The sequence below is a fragment of the Dermacentor silvarum genome, chromosome 8, assembly GCF_013339745.2.
Source record: "Dermacentor silvarum isolate Dsil-2018 chromosome 8, BIME_Dsil_1.4, whole genome shotgun sequence".
Taxonomy (NCBI): domain Eukaryota; kingdom Metazoa; phylum Arthropoda; class Arachnida; order Ixodida; family Ixodidae; genus Dermacentor; species Dermacentor silvarum.
This window is the reverse complement of record NC_051161.1, coordinates 58,688,545-58,708,482: the sequence shown is the minus strand read 5'-3', so window position 1 is coordinate 58,708,482 and position 19,938 is coordinate 58,688,545.

Sequence of the window (19,938 nt, the reverse complement as noted above, 5' to 3'; positions counted from 1 at the left end):
TCATATAGTTGTTACCTCACTAGCATGCATTGTGTTACGAAAGAGGCAGAGAAATAAAGATAACTGAAAGGCAGGGAGCTTAACCCGGACTCAGCCCGCTTGACTACCCTGCAATGGGGGAAGGGTAAAGAGGATGATAAGATTAAGAGAAGGAAAGAAAGTCCAATGTTCATATCACTGACGTAGTGAAAATTATCTGCTCCGTATCACAGACGAAATAAATACGCAATGCCGGAGGCCTTCCTGCTGCGTCGCCTCAGTGCGTACTCTGGCATGGCTGTACAGCACCGAACTCATTATGGACATGTCTGCCCAGCGCAAAAGACGAGGACACAATAAAGGACACAACACAGCGCCTGTGTTGTGTCCTTTGTTCTGCCCTGGTCTTTCGCGTTGTGTAGTCATGTCGATATTGAATCACCAACTCGCCCAAGCTTCCACTTATCGAACTCATCAAGTCGTCAATATGCATTACGTGTCGGACTCACGGTGGTCTTGAACATTATTCGATGAAGTGTTCGGGACTCGTTATAGAGCACCGCACTCTAGTTGAAGCACTTCTGAGCATCGATGCACCCCACAAGCTAATGTGGACGACATGGTGTTGCCGCGAGGACACCGAGTGTTCGGGAGGGAGGTGTCTCGACTTTTCCTGCAGTTGTCAAGGGAGGCGCACTTCGCTCCCAAGTGGTAACGCTCGTAAGAGTCATTACGGGGCGTTTTGTCGAGAGGGTATGGGCGTGCCGTCACGGCACCTCACTCTGGATGGCTCACAAGCTGCCGGCTTGCGTCCAGGCATTCGGCTTCTCGGCATGTGCTGGTATTCTCGTCCGCCTGCCTCGCGCTGCACTTCCGAATGATGACGCCACAGAATTACCGTGCTTATAGCTGCCACTTTCCTAAACTCTCATCAAAGGCGGGGCTCGGGTGGAGCTTTTGCCGGCCAGCAAAGCAAAACTAGATCCATCTACAGCAAACATCATCGTTGGTGTTGTTGCCTCAAAACATGGCTCGTACCCACGAGGGGGATTGGCCACACTGGATCAAATAAAACATACACCTAACAACGAACAAGGGGTAAAGGTGAATAATCAAAATTAAGATTTTGGCAACTTCTTAACACAGATTTTTTACATCATCGTCCTCCTCCTCCACTTCAAACTACTCTTTCTTCGTTTTCCTCTACTTCTTCTTCTGCTTCTTCTTCTTCTTCTCTATGCAAATGCATGGGTGATGTATAAATGCCCACATCAAGCTACCACTCACCTACTCAGTTAAATTTAAATAAAATGTGTTTAGCTTAAGAAATGGAACAAATCCTTGTTCATCTTTCTTGGTGCAAAATCTTTGAGGGCTGTCCCGATACGCTTACCTCCAGCTTGCTTCAAACGACGCTGTGGAAAACGTGACTAGAACAGCAGTATCTCTTTCGTAACGTCACGTGAATGTTCCCTATAAGATGCACGCTAGCTTCGACATTTTACATAAGGACACCTATATGGAAATCTGGCGCTATATATAATGTTCACCTGCACTTCAGAGTACGACGTCTAAACCACCAAGAGAATGACAGATCGTACGCGGATTCGCCAAACTTCAGTTGCTAAGAGAGGGAATTTTTATTGTCGCTTACGACCTATAAATTCTATAATTAGGTTCTTTCCGGAACATTGTGTACGAAAAGAATAGTTCAAAAATATTTGACTGCTTGATATCTTTCATATCTGACGAGCAGCGACAGGCACATGATCGAGAGTTTCGATTCACATACGCTCTGGAAATTACGTGGCATAATTAATTAGTTCTGAACGTTAAATAAACTGCTGTGAAAAAGACGTTCACACGGCTATCCTGCAAAAAAAATCTAAAAATAACAAAACAGATGCCAATTGTATTAACCAGAGCATTTCTGTTTGCTGCCTCACACTTTTTCTATCATTCCACCAAAATTTCGTGTACATGGCTTTATACATCATTGTAGAAAAGATAAAAAAATTTCACATAGTTGATTCACTCATATATATATATATATATATATATATATATATATATACCGTAATGACTCATATATATATATATATATATATATATATATATGTGTGTGTGTGTGTGTGTGTGTGTGTGTGTGTGTGTGTGTGTGTGTGTGTGTGTTTATATACACAGTTTATCTTCTTCTTTCTGGGGTTTTACGTGCCAAAACCAGTTCTGATTTATATATATATATATATATATATATATGTGTGTGTGTGTGTGTGTGTGTGTGTGTGTGTGTGTGTGTGTGTGTGTGTGTGTGTGTGTGTGTGTGTGTGTGTGTGTGTGTGTGTGTGTGTGTGTGTGTGTGTGTGTGTGTGTGTGTGTGTGTGTGACGAGACAGCGGGCACTACGAGATACATCCCAAGTAACCGACTCCGCGAGTATTTACAGCCATGCTCCGAGTGACATATGGCTTCGCCGGAGAGAGGCTGCATTTCTTGCTCCCAGAAATTAAAACTTAATTGGCTCGCGCATATGTTATCTATTTGCCTATACTTGCGTGGCTGGTGAAGCTGCACACAAACGTTAACTGAGGATAGTAAAGAGGCGACCAAAACTCATTTCGCTCACAGTATTGATAACAAAATTCTTCACTTTGCCGTATGAGGACGGGTTATGTTAAAATAACGAAAACCTGCGCTTCACCCACCGACGAAACGAACATTTTTAAAGTGAAAGAATATGTTTTCTCCGTCTAAATAAACTTTCTGTAGTAAGAATATAACTTCCTTCTTTCGTTTTTTTTTTTCACAGTTATTTTTTTCCGGGGTTTATCTGACATCAACATTTATCTGAAATGGTCAACAACAAGGAATAAGGGCAGAAGCAATGCTCTCTGTTTTCCAGAAACCGGGTCAAGCCCACATAAAAGTCCGCGAACTTAGTTTTTGATTCCCACCCGTGTTTAAACACTGCGGCGGCATAGCCTCGTTATTTCATCATAGTACGAAAGTCTGCGATTGGTACAAAAATATTGCAACTAAAACTCGTGGTTAGCCGCAGGCGCGCCGAGTCTTTTTCTCCGTGAGTGGAGAGGGCGTTGGCGCGCGGCGTATATGCCTGGCACCATTCAGCGGTCGTCGGCGCGAGAGACAACAAAACACGCCCGCGGCGGTAGACGGTGCCGCGCACAGCCGCTGTCAGCCAAAGAAGACAGAGCTGACAGGTTAGAACCGCCACGCGGCATTCCTCTCACATAAACACACTCAGAGCGCGCGCCAACTTCGTATACGGATGACAATGCCGTACGTAATGGGCGGTGTGCGACTCGGCCAAGACGGCGATATTCCGAAAGCCTCCATTCCGCGAATATAGCTTGGTTCCTTTCCCTTTCCTTCGTTATTTACTTATTTATTTCGTATGCTTTTTTTTCTTTCCCTTTCTTCTTTCTTTCTCTCTTTCTTTCTTTCTTTCTTTATTTCCTCGATCTTGGTCTATCGCGGTTTCCTGTGCACACTTTCACTACACCGAGATTGCGGCTCTAGGCCGGTGAATGCCAGCGCTGCCTTCACGCCCTTTCCCGAGCATTCGCCATCCCGTCTGTTTCTCCATCTTTGGCTCGCTCGGAAGCCTAGTGTTCACACTGCAGCGTTTTAGCTTCCTTCTGGCGTCAACGCGATCCGCGTACGCTGGGCTTGAGTATGCCGGTGGCCTATACGTGGGGGCGTAAGTAGTGCTGCGGTATAGAGACGACGTTGAGAAAGCGTATGAATCCAGTATGCCTCTTCATCTTCGACAGTATTTCATTTTCTTCTCTGTCGTCTCCGGCCCCCCAGAACCGCAGAGTGCAAACGGCGACCGATATATGAGCAAACTACGGAAGCGGAAACGTCGTTCGTGGAAAGCGTGTACACGCCAATCACACCTTTATATATAAAAAGAGAAGTAAAAAACACGTCCAGCGTTTTTCTGCCGAACACGCCACACCTCGCAGTCAGAGAAGCGGTAAATCGGGATTAGTCGAGAGCTCTTCCTTGAGTTAACACCGTGGGGTATCGGAGTGAAGCAGGAACCCTCAATGCGATAGAGCTGTCGGTACGCGATATAGCGGAAAGTTTCTTCCGCCTTAATTTTCTCATCTCGCTTCTTTTGCCGATTCTTGCAGCGTTTCTGGTTTGATCTTGAAGGAAAATCGAGGCCCCTGTGTCTGCCGACGATGTCGCGTATTGGGTGCTAACCCTGTTTCGGATATACCTGATGCAGTTCGATGCGCAGCTTATATGTGTTAGTATAGCTCTTCGGCGCTATGTAACGCGAATTAATACTCATAGTTATGTTACCTACAGTAAAATTGTGATTTTTTGTGTTTTAATATAAGTGTTATTATCTAAATTTTATTCTACACCTCCAAACTCGTGGTAAGCCCATGGTCCCTGTCATTATGACACTATGGCTGTAGTTTTGCATGCAAAAGGGATGCCTCAGGTAGATTGCTTGAACGGTGCACTAAAACAAAAAGGGGGGAGGGGGAACAAAAGGTCACGTAGTTCATGCAAATAACGTAGTTCCGTCGAGGTTGGCTCCGAAACTCGTGTCCATTAGTGAACTAAGAGATAAAAGAGAAACTCGACTAGCTTGGTCACAGCTATAGGCTAACCTCCTCGTGTGTACGTGCTAGTTCAGTCAGGCAGTAGTAAAGACAATAACAACAATGGGCATGCTGCGTAACCACTTAAGAGCAGCGTCCAACGACCACGCGTATCGCCAGTGGGACACGCCCCATAGTGATTGATTGGCGTCGCCGCGTGAACCTCATCTGCATATGCAGGGCGCACGGAGGAGCAAACTATAAGTACAGAGAACACGCAGGAGAGAACAACGCGCCGACGCCCAGAGAAATCTCGCGCGGGCGTGCGCGCCGTGAAGCGCAAGTGAGCGCCCGTAAAACGCACGAAGCTCTGCTATGTAGTTCCGCGCAGCGTTCCGAAAGCCGCAGCTATGAACCGTGTATAGACTACATTCTACCATGCCAGCGTTCCTACCATGCCATATCATGTCATACCGTACCATACCACACCATCCCATGTACCATATATACCATGTACCATATATACCATGTACCATACCATAACATGCGTTCAACCATACCTGTCGACTTCTTCCCTTGTGTACGCGTCTCTTTCGCTCAATTTCTGCTAGTTTTCTTGCTTGCCATGCGTATTTTCTTCTTTGGATACGATCGTCCCTTGGTATAGACCATATGGATGAAAAGGCTAGAGAGAGGGAGGGAGGGAGGGAGGGAGGGAGGGAGGGAGGGAGGGAGGGAGGGTTTGGGCTTTTTAGAGATCGTTAACTAAGTCGCTGCTGCGTACAAACAGAAGCCAACTCTCGAATATTTCTTGACCATGTGGATGGCGTAGCCACGAGCGCAGCTCCGTGGGCCTGAGTGCCGCTGGCAGCATACACAGGGCTTTGTGTCGGTTCTCTTGTAGTCCAGAACAAGCCCAGAATAGGTGATTAAGATCATCGTAGGTGTATTGTACGCAGTGAGAGCACGTGCTGTCGAGAACTGGCCCACCCTGTAACGCCAGGCCACTGCATGTGATGACAGCCCCCATCAGCAGACGCCCGAGACTGATGGTTACTGCCTGGGGAAAACTTTGTTGGAATTGGTGTAGGATTCGATGGTATCGCTGGCTCCCTGTTAATTCGCTAGAGTACCGTCACCCCCGATCATCGGCTCAGAAGGCAGTGAAGGCACTTTTTGTGGTTGCTGAGAACGTCTGGTTTGTACGAGCGCCATTGACTCTGTAGCACTGTCTGTGCACGTCTCTATACCGTCTTTCTTTCTCTCCCTCTCCCTTCTAACTCTTCCCCTTCTACATTCCCCCAGCATAGGGTAGACAACCGGGCTCTTTACTGGTTAACATCCCTGTCTTTCTTATATCCCTCTCTCTCTCTATGTACCCTAACTCACCCTTCAAAATACTTTAGCACGTTCTGCAGACAGGATTCATGTTTCGATCATTGCATCAGGCAACCGTTACAAATTAGGATTCTATTAGCAAACGATTTCACAATTTCTTTGATCTATGGAACAGTAGAATAGCTAGAAATACCTGCTTGTGAGCGCAGAGAAGATTCCCGTTTTATTCTCCTAGCTTCTCCACTAAGGAATGCACCTTATTACGGTTACAAAGGCCATTTCGTTGGAAGCATGCAGGCTCCGTGGCGCTGCACGTAACTAGCGGGACGGTGTATGGGCGCGCAGTGCGCGTGCCACAGATACCCTGCATACTAAATTGGAGCTGACGGCCGCCGGGTAACGGGAGCCTTTAAGAGCAAAATAGCGACGCGTCACGCATGCGAAATGTAAGAAAACGAGCCACGTGGAACTTGATGCCTTCGCTGTTATCATCTTTAGGCTTGTCTTGAAACCCACGCCCGGCGGAGGGCTGAAAAAGATACAAATCTGCCACTTTTCGGGCCAGAGCAAAGTCAATTTAACGCAGGGCGGATCCATTAGAGAGAAATAAAGGCAATTAAGTTGTGGCAGCCGTTCTTTGTTCCGGTTAACGATTCATCTGAGGTCTCAATTCATTTACCACTCGGTGGTGCACGCTACGAGAAGGTCGATGCTCGATAGCGCTGTGGCTCGCAGTAAAAAAGTTATTACAGAGACAGTTTGAAACGGGGTGCATGGAGCCGGGTCGTTTACTGGTCTGCGCTTCGAATTGGAGATTTTAACAAACACGTTAAAACTATGGAATTCAAATTGTTAGGTTTCAAGTCATGGTTTCAAATCAGGTCAGGCTGGCTTCAGGAAGGGATATTCTACGATGGATCATATCCATGTCATAAATCAGGTAATTGAGAAATCTGCGGAGTACAATCAACCATTACATACATACATAGCTTTCATAGATTATGAAAAGGCATTTGATTCAGTAGAGATACCAGCAGTCATAGAGGCATTGCGTAATCAAGGAGTACAGGAGGCATACGTGAATATCTTAGCAAACATCTACAAGGATTCCACAGCTACCTTGGTTCTCCACAAGAAAAGTAGAAAGATACCTATCAAGAAAGGGGTCAGGCAAGGAGACATAATCTCTCCAATGCTATTCACTGCATGCTTAGAAGAAGTATTCAAGCTGTTAGACTGGGAAGGCTTAGGAGTGAGGATCAACGGCGAACATCTCAGCAACCTTCGGTTTGCAGATGACATTGTCCTATTCAGCAACAATGGAGACGAATTACAACAAATGATTGAGGACCTTAATCGAGAAAGTGTAAGAATTGGGTTGAAGATGAATATGCAGAAGACAAAGATAATGTTCATTAGCCTGGCAAGGGAACAAGAATTCAGGATCGCCAGTCAGCCTCTAGAGTCTGTAAAGGAGTACGTTTATCTAGGTCAATTACTCACAGGGGACCCTGATCACGAGAAAGACATTTACAGAAGAATAAAATTGGGTTGGAGTGCATACGGCAGGCATTACCAAATCCTGACTGGGAGCTTACCACTGTCGTTGAAACGAAAAGTGTGCAATCATTGCATTCTACCGGTGCTAACATATGGGGCAGAAACTTGGAGGTTAACAAAGAAGCTCGAGAACAAGTTAAGGACCGCAGAAAGAGCGATGGAACGAAAAATCTTAGGACTAACGTTAAGAGACAGGAAGAGAGCGGTGTGGATCAGAGAACAAACGGGGATAGCCGATATTCTAGTTGACATTAAGCGGAAGAAATGGAGCTCGGCAGGCCATGTAATGCGTAGGATGGATAACCGGTGGACCATTAGGGTTACAGAATGGATACCAAGAGAAGGGAAGCGCAGTCGAGGTCGGCAGAAAACCAGATGGGATGATGAAGTTAGGAAATTTGCAGGCGCAAGTTGGAATACGCTAGCGCAAGACAGGGGTAATTGGAGATCGCAGGGAGAGGCTTTCGTCCTGCAGTGGACATAAAATATAGGATGATGATGATGATGATGATGATGATGATGATGATGATGATGATGAAGTCATGGTCATTTATTTGAAAAGATAGGAGACCGCCGATGTCACGTATATATCAGTCCCCCTAATGTACTGTCCGGAAAATGCATTACTGCCAAAAACTGCCTGCAGTCCGTGACGAAAGCTTTCGTTGCGAAAATCTGGTAGGCTGTATCCGGGACGCAGCTGCAGTGGTGTACGTGAAAGGTCTTGTGTTTCCTACAAACGGCGTATGGGCACGATAGTCTACAGAAATCCATGCGCCCTTCAAGCCCGCCGCACTCGAAGATGTTTGTGGATCCAGCCCTTGCCTCGATCTCCTGCGCTTACGATCGATATGGAGACAGGCACATTGCGCCATGGTTAAAGGGTTTGTATATTCCTTTGACTTGCTTCCCGAGTCTCTTCCTGCTTTTCCGGGCCGTACGTGTCGAAACATGGAAGGCCACAGGCGAGCAAGCGTGAAATTTCTGCAAAAATTGGGCGCTTGTAGGCCTTATAACTCCTGGTGAGCACTGGTTTGAGCTTGATAAGTTATACCCACAACGCCACAGTGAGCTTTCTCAAAGATTACCAATCCCGTTCGGATCGACAACCGTACAGCCGTGCTATGCCTCGCTGAACACCGAGCGAGAGGCTAAATTTAGCTCCGTTGGCGTCATGCTGCTGCTGATGATGATGCTTAGTGGCGTTCCACTTGAAACGGAGCGGGGACAAAAAGTAACCTAGCCTGCTTGATTTAACCAGGTTTTACTACATTTATCGGTATCTAGACTTTCGCCTATCTGATCTCGATCTCAAGTTTCGTATTTAAAACCTTTAACCATATTGTACCATTACCTGATTGCAATGACTCCGGTTCTATCAGTATCTTCCCTGATTTTTTTTTCTCGCGAATACTCTAATCGTCTTTTACTTATCTCGACTGCTGACCAGTTAATCCTTCCATCTTCTTTGAATCACAACGCTTCTGGAAAGTGGACACTGCCTACGGCGTGGCTAAGGTACCTAGATAAAAAAAGCTTGTTTTATCTAGGGACCTTAAGCGTGGCGCGACAACCGTGCCATCTGTGCACGCTACCTATCCATGCTCGAGTAATGGCCTCTTTTCTAAACACGACGACACCGAAGTAAGGTGCGTGTGCGTGGATATAGTACGGTTGCAAAGATATAAGCGATAATGCTATAACATGTTTCCGTTACATGCGGTTTTATCAAGCGATCCCCTCTGAGCGATTTTACAGACGTTTCACGTCTAAAGATACGTGGGACAACAGTATATATTCTGAGCCTGAGGTCGCAAGTTCGATTAACGGCTGGCGCAAACACACTTTGATGGGGGAAAGAATGCAAAGACAACTGGCGCACTAAGTTTTGGACGCCGATTAAACAACGTCATATGGTTAAAATGAGCCCTGAGAGCCTCCTAACCTGCTACGCAAATCATAGCCTGTGAGTAGCCTCGAGATGTTAATGCCCCATAATTAACGTCAAATTTATTCAACAACAATAATTGCTCTGGAGCACGTCTTTAAAGCAGTGCTAGCTTCAGGATTACTGCGTAAATCAGCATGTCTAGAACAGCTGGTTCGGATTCATCATTACATGTGAGATGATGTTACCGATGTTTAAAAATGGATTATCGAGGTATACATATTTAGTGAACCTATCAGTGATAATCACTGCCTCGAACAGTGTGCTGCCAAAACAAAAACGTTTCTTTTGTTGCACGGCACACACTTTAGGAATTACTCAAACATAATTTGATACATAACCTGTGCTCTGACGCTACTGGGTTAAAACTAACTGTTACAGGCTATGCATTGAGGTTACTATTTTAAAACGTAAATCTGCAAGCTATGCGCAAGCTCACTGGCGACTCTCGCTGCCACGAATTATGCCTTGTCAAAACCAAAAACCGAAGAAAATTTCTGTTTACATTGCACTCTTTTTTTTTTAGGAGTCACTCGACAGACTTCGCTGTAATGCCGGCTACATTTCCGGAGAAATTGATGGTACAGCACAGAAAAAAGAAGCGGTCTACCACTTGAGCGCTTCCAGCGTGTCTACAATTATCTGCCCACACATGTGCATACAGCGCTGTTGTCGTGCCGTCAAGCTTGTCTTTCTTTAAGCGGCGTCCAATAATCGAAGCAAGCACGGTGCGCTATTGCGGAGCCATCAATGTCGATGCTGCGCGCAGCGCCAACCTGTAAGGCTGGCGCTCTTTGCTGAAGCCCCTCCGAGCACATCCGCTTCCGCAGCGTCCACTTCCGCGTCAGTGGCACGTACGTGGGTGACGCACGCAGCACGAGTCACGGTTTGCACGCGTGGCGTGCCGTGCACGTGTCGTCCAATGAGGGTCGGTTCACTTCCGGGAATGTCTCATGCTGATATTAGTATATAGAGAGAAATATTACGCTGTAGTGTTTGCGTGCCTCGCCTGTCATTAACTCTGCACAAGTCCATTCGATTCGTCCTGCGCAGGACGCCGACTATGGGTTCCTGCTCTGGACGCTGTCAAATTCCCGCGCACTGTCGTATTCGCGATCTTGTCAGCCCCAATTGGCTCGAGCAAGCTGTCACGGCCTCTCTGATTGGCTCCAAGTGCCGCCATTACAGAATTTGACAGTATGGCGGAATTCGCTGCAGGTGTCCAGAATAGCACCCCTGCAGTTGGCTCCCGTTGGGTGCCAGTTCTTGCTAGAGCATAAACGGCCCCCGAACAACTTGCACGACCCATGTGCGGTCTTTGTGCCGAGTGTAGCGAATTATATGAAATCATCATGCAGTAAACGTTCACTGTGTTGAACAAATGAGGATGTGTATATATTCCTCTTAGTTCCAAACTGAACCTTAGGCGAACTGAGGAGGAGGAGGAGGAAAAACATTTATTAAGAGAAAAAAAAAACAAGCAGGCGTCTTCCTGCTTGTGTTGGGAGGTGCCCTCAGTCCAGGGCTCCTGCGGCTCTTGCTGTCTCCCGGGCCCGCCGCACCAGTTGTTGCTGGTCACGAGGGTCCGAGCTAGTAAGCACGGCCTCCCACTGCTCGGGTGTGGGGTTGGGTATATGCGGGGCTACCTGTATATTGGGGCATGCCCATGTGGTGTGATATAGGGAAGCGTAGTCGTTACAAAGGGGGCATTTGTACGAGTACAGTGCAGGGTATATTGCGTGTAATCTGCTTAAATGGGGGTATGTATTGGTTTGTAATTGTCGCCATGCTACTGCGTCTTCGCGTGAGAGGGTCTTGTGCGGCGGTGGGTATTGTCGTCTGTTCAATCTGTGGTGTTCTAATATGGCGTGGTATTGTAAAGTTACAGGCTCCATAGATGCGGCCGTATCCCTCTCTTGTGACGCCCGGGTGGCATGAGCTCGGGCTACAGCGTGCGCACGCTGATTTCCACGGAGGGACTCGTGTCCTGGAGTCCATACTATTTCAATGTCGGGTAATTGAGAGGCTTGTTTGAGAATTCGGGCGGCGATGGAACATATTCTGCCTCTCGCATAGCTAGGACAAGGTACTTGAGAGTCGTTAATAATTGCAGCGTGTTCTTTGGTTTGACTAGAGGCGATGGCTAAGGCGATGGCTGTCTCCTCCGCTTCGAGGGTGTTGGCAGTGCGGACCGTCATTGAGACCACCTCTTGAAGGTTATGGTCGACAACACTGACTGCCATGGCTGCTTTTCGGGGGTACTGCGCGGCATCTGTGTATAGTATGTTGGGGAGGTTACCGTATCTTGTTTGAAGAGTCTTTGCGCGACCTTTGCGACGACCGGCATGATGTTCCGGGTGCATGCTTCTGGGGATGACGGCTACCTTGATATGCTCCCGGATGTTGGGGGCCAGATAGATTGATTTTTCGTGGCCTCGGCCCTGTGTTGGGTAGCCTAGGCGTGCTAGGAGCTTCTTGCCTGTTGGTGTGAGGGCTTAGGCGAACTGAACCTGTTATGTTGCCAATACAGAGGCTGAGCACGGACGATAATTCTGAGAAGTAGATGTAGGGGTTTGTGTAAACTTGATTCTTGTGGTTCTCAACATCATTGTGGCTAGTTATACGCAGCTTGTTTGGGATAATTTTTCGTCGCAAGTTCCTTTTCTGGCAACGTATAGCCTTTAATTGCTGTCATTCGACTACTTGCAGAGTAGCTAGCGAAAAAAGAAAATTTGTCGTGTCGAACATCAAAATCAGTTGGCGACTGCAGATGTCGCAATATACTCCAGATTTGGCGGCTCTCGTATTCTAAAGTATTGACTTATTTGTTTATCGTAAGTTACCCGATAAAGATAATTGATTCAAAGAGTAGGACACCTATTAAAAACGTGTCAGTTTCGCCCGAAGGGCGAAGCGCCCACAGCGATAGCAATGCTTATCGTTGCTCTCGTCCTCGTCGGATGGTGTTCTGAGAACACGCGGGGGCGACATGTTAGCGAGACACAGAACACGAAACAACTGCCTGCTGCGTAGCAGGAACAACATTCTATGAGCCACCACGTCACAGCGTTCCACATCACGTGACAGCGCTGGCGTAATGAGGTGCGCCGCCGAAGAGGAGTGCCGCCGATGAGGAGGCATTGCAGGCGTTGCACCTCGATATGGTGCATGAGATGAGACCGAAGGAGAACCGTCGGCGTTTGTCAGCGCACAATGAAATGGTTAGATTGTTTTAGAAAGGTTTAAAAGAAACTTGGTTTCAGCTTGACGTTTGTTGTCCGTACCGCTCAGACCATGGCATGCACCATGGTGTGTGGTAGGCATACACCGATTCAAGTTGCTTCTTAGTGAATGCATCGAACAGCAGTCACCTCAAACCACGACGCTGCCATGCCACGACAGTGTACACAAGTAGAAACCTTTTCTTGCATTTTTAGGGCCTCCGCAACCTCCCAGCCTATTCACGCTGTAAGGCTCCATTTGAATTGAATCATGCTAAGGCGTATACAAGGTGTCCCAGCTAAATGTAAGCAACGTTTTAAAAACGATGGAATATGCTAGTGGGCTGATACGAACTCAGTGGTGTTGAGGATCGCGCGGTATTTTGTTTTCGTTTTGCAAAGTCAATTAATTAGTATAAACTAATTGCCTAACTTCAGCTAGAAACTGCCAATATGAACGTTGTGGATCACATGTAAAAATAGTCGACTGAAGTGTTTGCAACTAAGTGTCATTGATGGAGCTTCTTGAACTTGCCCTTAAAGAGAGCTCGCGAAATACAAAAAAAAAAAAAAACGACAACCGCGTGACAATGCCATTATTTCACCGCCCCCAGCGCCCAGTGTATCTAAGGTGCACTAAATACTCTGTGCTGTATGTTTAGTATGGAGTAATGTATAATCTTTTTTATACTCTCTCAAAGTTGGGCCAACGTGCAATTTCCTCCCTGGGAAAAGTTACTTCCCTAGGGCATGCTGGGAAGCGCTCTTCGCCGCGATGACGCATATCAGAAGTGGCGCGGTGCAACAACAGGTGACGAAAGCGTAGAGCTGATAACCGATGCTCTCATCCACTGGCTCTGCCTCCGTAGTACTCTTTTCCTCCTCCCTAGAGCGTTACTGTCTCCTCATTCTATTACCGGAGAAAATCCGGCCGACCCGAAAAACGGGAGAACTTTAAGGGGCAAGAAAAGCTATTCGCCTAAAGGTACAAACGGTCACGCGTATTTTATTGCACTCCAAAAAAATCCTTAATGACGGCGAGGACCACCCGGTAAGCGTCACTCAAACCGAAACTATAGACCTCGCTTTCTCCTCTCTGCATCTATATACGTCGGATCACAGAGCGGCGGTCGGTCGGACCAATCGCGACGTCGACACAGCTGCCCACACTCCGAGTTCGCCGTGAATAATTGGTCTCTCCGTGCGGTACTTCGAAACGCCCAAAGCTTGCCTGCACGGGACATCTTAGCTCTATGCGCAAAAAAAAAAAAAAAAGACGAAACACGTAGCCGTCGATATCACAATCGGCTATCTTTAACTGTTCATTTAAGAAACAACGCACAGCCTTTAAATTCAGAAGCACGTGCAAAGGAAATCCAGGCAAGTCACATCAAGAAATTACAGAACGTATTCAACTAACCATCGTATTCAGAAGTGCATCGTAACTTGAAGCCCATGCTTGACTTTATCTAAATGACACCTGTCGTGAACGCGTCGTAGGAAACCCATTGAGCGTGTTGGTCACGTTCACACCAGACATCATTTAGATCAAGTCAAGCATTGGCTCCAAGTTAAGGTGCTTTTTAAATGCGAAGCATTTTTTGGCGAACATTTGCTACTTTGACAGTATCTATCTATTTATTTATCTATGTATCCATCTATCTATCTATCTACCTATCTATCTATCTATCTATCTAGCCGCCTACGACTTTGTGCTCTCATGGTCGTTTCGTTAACTTGGTATGTACCAAAATTGGCATAGTATGACAAGAGTATATGACGAACATAAGTGATAGGTCATGACATAAATGTCATGCAAGTCATGACATAAATGTCATGATTTGCGTGTCATGTAGGTCATGACAATGACCCAGAAAACTAGTATAACACTCAAACTCCACTGGAATGGGTTCGGATGGGGTACTAGGTGAAGGAAAAGGCTAAGGTTGTTGGTCGAAGTCATAGTCATGACCGTGATTGAGCAAAAATGGCAATGACTCAGCAAAAAAAGATTTACACTCAAAAACCACTGAAATGGGTTCTGACGTCGGTACTAAGTGAAGGAACACTAAACCACTGAAATGGGTTCGGACGTTGGTACTAAGTGAAGGAAACACTAAATGATAGTGGTAGAAGTCATAGTCATGAGCATGACTCAGCAAAATGACAATGACTCAGCGAAAAAAGATTAACACTCAAAAATTACTGGAATGGGTTCGGACGTGGACACTAAGTGAAGAAAACACTCAATTATGATGGTATAAATCATAGTCATGAGCATGACTCAGCAAAAATGACAATGACTCAGCGAAAAAGATTAACACTCAAAAGCCACTGAAATGGATTCTGACGTGGGTACTAAGTGAAGGAAATCCTAAAGCATGATGGTAGAAGTCACAGTCATTAGCATGACTCGGTAAAATGACAATGACTCAGCGAAAAAAAAAACTGCAGACACGCCCTGTGGGAATCTATGTTATGCGAAGCAGCGTGCGGGGAGCCTACCATGTTAACGAAACGACCATGAGAGCACCAAGACGTAGGCGGCTGTTTCATAACCTACATGACACGCATCTCATGACATTCGTGTCATGAGTCCTCGGGAGTCCCTTTAGCTACACCTAAGAGATGTTAAGGCGAAATCCTTAGTCATGCTCATGACTATGTCTTCGACCATCAAACTTTAGCCTTTTCCTTCACTTAGTACCCCATACGAACCCATTCCATTGGTAGAATATCCATAGATAGATAGATAGATAGATAGATAGATAGATAGATAGATAGATAGATAGATAGATAGATAGATAGATAGATAGATAGATAGATAGATAGATAGATAGATAGATAGATAGATAGATAGATAGATAGATAGATAGATAGATAGATAGATAGATAGATAGATAGATAGATAGATAGATAGATAGATAGATAGATAGATAGATAGATAGATAGATAGATAGATAGATAGATAGATAGATAGATAGATAGATAGATAGATAGATACTGTCAAAGTAGCAAATGTTCGCCAAGAAATGCTTCACATTTAATATTAACACTCAAAAACCACTGGAATGGGTTCAGATGGGTTACTACGTAAATGAAAAGGCTAAGGTCGAACTCATGGTCATGACCGTGACTGAGCAAAAATGACAATGACTCAGCAAAAAAAGACTGACACTCAAAAACCACTGAAATAGGTTCGGATGTCGGTACTAAGTGAAGGAAACACTAAAGGATGGTGGTAGAAGTCATAGTCATGAGCTTGACTGAGCAAAAATGACAAGAAACGTACACCTCTGCAACCGTTATCGCTTCGTCTAGTGCCGGGTTTGGTGGCCCTTCGTAGTTGGTTTGCCCGTACGGTTGGTTAGCTGCTGCAACAATGTAGTTTTCTTAAAGTTTTTCTGTAAGCTGTGTGTTTGTTCCCACGTATTCGCTCTCGAGCACTTTGAGCGTTCTGTGTGTGGCTGTTTTCGTAGTTGTGGGGTTTATCATGCTACGAAGAATTGCCCACGTCTTCTTCGTGTGTAATGTTCCCTGCATCGAGTCGCACAATTTCCTACAGTTGTTATGGTATAAGGTTTTAATAGAGAGTTTTTAGAATAGGAAAGCTTCGCGGGTGTTAGCGTTGGGGCATGCATGAGTGAAGAGTTTTAGAATAGGGCTTTGCGTTTGCGAATAGCGTCTTGCGCTTGCAGCGTCACTACGGTGTCAAAGAAAAACGAATATAAATATTAAAATGAACTATAGCACTTTATGATAGGAAGATTTATTTTGACTTTCGCGTTCTTGCTTTTAATTACAAGTTAGGGGTTATTTTATTAGCTGCAAGCTGATTTGTTGTGCTTAATTTTGAGTAACCAACTTTAAGTCCATTTACCAGCCAAGCTAATCCATGTTAGGCCAACGAGCCATGAAATCGACAATAGCATTCGGAATCAGCGGCGTCTAATGAATCAATCTTCATTACACACGTTAGGTGAGAGAAAGCGATAACCGCAGTCACTTCTCCTAGCTTACGAACTTCACGCGCTACCACGAATCGAGCCCAGTTTGGTGCTCGGTTAGAGCCGTCGCTTTGATGGGCGCCGCCATGTTTGTTGACGCAAAACTTTTGGGGCAGCTTTTGGGGCTCCCCCTATAGCAGTGAAATAGCTATGCCCGACGCAAAACCCAAGCGCAGTTTGCGTCTCGCGCATGCGCAGTGCCTTCGACCATGTGCTCCAAATATCTCGTTTGAATCGCTGAGCACTGCACATGCTCGTTCTTGCATTTCGCCCTTATCAAAACGCGGTCGCCCTGACCGGAAATCGCACCTACGACCTGCAGATGCAGTATGTCGTAGCCACTAAAGCGCCGAGGCGGGTTTACGCGGTGCCTTTATTTCATCATCATTTCATGCTTATTGCATCTCTTCGACGTCTACACGAAGTTGATAGTGACAATATAACGGGCACAGGGTATGAACTGCTGAAAGAATTCATAAAAGCATCGGCTGGCTTTTACTGACCCTACCTTAACCGCCATGTTGGAGGACCAGCACGACCAGCCCGGTTAGAAGCTGTGTCCGTGGCCTCTCACTCGGAAGATCTGTCATGCTTCTGGCACGGACGCCAGCGGCGTTACGACCGCGCCTATGTGATATTGAAGCAGGTTTACCGCGGTAGTGAATATGCTACAATGACGTCACACTAGCAGCCATGTTGGAGGAACACCACAATGAGAAGCTGCGACCGTCACGTCACGTGAAAGCTATCTATAAAATATGAAATCACCTACGAACCCACTCCAGCGTTCGAGCAACAAAACGAAAGCGTTCACTGCAGTGTGGTGTCGTCACTGCAGACAGCGGCCAGCAGGAGTCGTCACCTAGTATCGTGCACAAAAGCATTGATAAGGCAAAACTATATGCACTAAGCGGAACGCTAACGGAGTCAGAACTGCTAGGTCAGTCGCTGACGATGTCCACGCATCATTCGCGGCACGATCACAGCGCAGACGATAGCCGAATCCCGGCAGGCGCTGCTGTCACCTTCGAGACGACCGGAGCTCCCTCAGCGCTTTCCTCTCGACGTCTGCGTCCTTCGGGGCTTGGAGGCGCTACGCGACACAGTTCCATCCCGCTGACATCGACGGGCCGGCCATGCAACGATACCTGTCCGTCCTTCGCCCTGCGTGTCTAAGACAGCACGTCAAGTGTATTCTTCCGTCTTCGCGCAGGACATTCACGCAGCGATGGAAACTCTTGCGAAAGAGACGCGAAATTCGCGAACCACGTGAAGGCGCCCTTTCGGGGCAATCACGGTGTGACGGGGTGTTAATGCTTGGCATAAACTTCCCCGAGAAACTTGGCTCTGTGGTAACGTGGGGTAACGGAGCCATTGTTTTTCGTTAAATAAAAGTCCGTAGAACGGTCTAAATTAATTGGGAGAACGCAAGAAAACAGTTATCATATGCAAGTCATCGATACGGTATATACAGAGCGAAGGTATTCTGGGCGTGGTTCAAAATTCTCGATTCGTGAAATAGAAACGAAGCACTCGCTTAAGCCTCTTCACGCCATCATCTCCGCCCCCCCCCCCCCCCCTCCGAAAAGAAGATATAAAAGAAAGGAAACGGCTGTTAAGCTGTCATTCTTCAATTCACTTAACACGGCATAATCCTCTGGGCATGAAGAACAAATTCTTAATTCTTACTTGCAGAAAGCCCTTGGTAGTTTACACAGCCACTAAAACTGCTTATTATAGAGCCACGAATGTTTTCAGGCCCCTTCGTAAAGATGTATTCGCGTTTTGAATTCTACTCAATGTACATATGACCTGGCCATAGCGAGCTGCCTCAAGTTGCGCGATTTTTCTTTTAAGTAACTGAGCTCTAATCTGTCTACAACGTAATTCCCTTTCCAGAAAGAAAAAATAACTGAGTCCCTTTTTAACAACGCCGTAGGTCCGCGCTACTGAGAGAAGAATGTTCGCCACGTCAACATCATCCTTGGAGAATGCCGTTGACGTGTTGGCTTCCGAAGCTAAGATAACGAGTTGCTATTTTCTCTCTTATTTCTGACGTTCGGCAATGTATCCACACTTGCCACACGACGTGGCCGCTTGCTGTTTTCTAGCTTAGACCGGCCGATCTAACGTGGCTTTCGAATCCCTACTTTGCTTTTCCACTTTCTTGCTGCGTGCCTTCACGTCACGCCGCATAACGACGTGAAATCGCGAGAGCCCAGCGCTTCAGGCCCCCGCGGTGAGCGCTAAAGCCATTGCGGGCGCACGCCTTCGTGGTCCGTTTCGCTCGCTCCGTCAGGTGCCGGCAAGGGCAAAACACAGCAGGCCCGCGGTGCTCGCGATCACACCCTTCTTCTATACGCTACCGAATCGAGGTGACAGCCGAGTCGCGCGAGACGTCAACCGATCGCTCGGCCACGCAACATGCAGGGACCGGCGGCGCACTCGAGCCCGCGTGTCCAATGCGTTCGCTACGGCGTCCTCTATTCACGTGAAGCACGACGAAGACCACATGCTCCCGCTCGTAGCTTTCGGTCGTGAATCCGCGCGGTGGGTCGTGCTGTTTCGACGCCGAGCTATAACTGTCTTATAAACTCGACCACACAAGTTCTCGATAGGAGATCAGACATAGTTTGCTTGTTTGTTCGTTCACTTACCAGCTTATATATGCAGAACAAGTCTTACAGAAGAAGCAAGAGTATAGGCGACTTCCGGCAGCACTCTCACAAATGGACGTCGAAAGCTTGGAACAAAGCAACGTTTGATACCAACCCACACGAGGAGAACACGTCCTATACGCAAGACGACTCAGCGATCAAAATGCATCACGCTTTTTTGTTATGAAGCCTCCACTTTTCAGCCACTGTTTTGCTTAGACAGGCGTACGAAAGTGCTTTTTGAACACTTTTCGGGGGGTTCCATCAGTGTTTCATTAATTAAGTACCACGGAAAAAAAAAAGTCTTGCGGCGTTCGTCTCCTGCCACTGAATTTCACGCGTATCGTTGATTATGACGGCCAATAAGCGAACGTTTCACAAAGTATCAGGCTGAGAAAAATTAAAGGAACGTAATTTGACAGGAAGCAGGAGAAGGGTGGTTTATAGACAAGGGAGGCAGGGACGGATCCAGAGTAGTTCCAATCAAAGGGGGAAGGGGTGACAGCTTTCCTCCTCCTCGGAGTCCGTCAGTAGGGGGAGGGTTTTTAACACTTGCTGTCACTGTCATCTTTATTATCTGCCAGAGGACGTGTTACGAAACACCGATCATGCGTCTGCATTATGTTGCTCATTTTTCTTCCTTTCG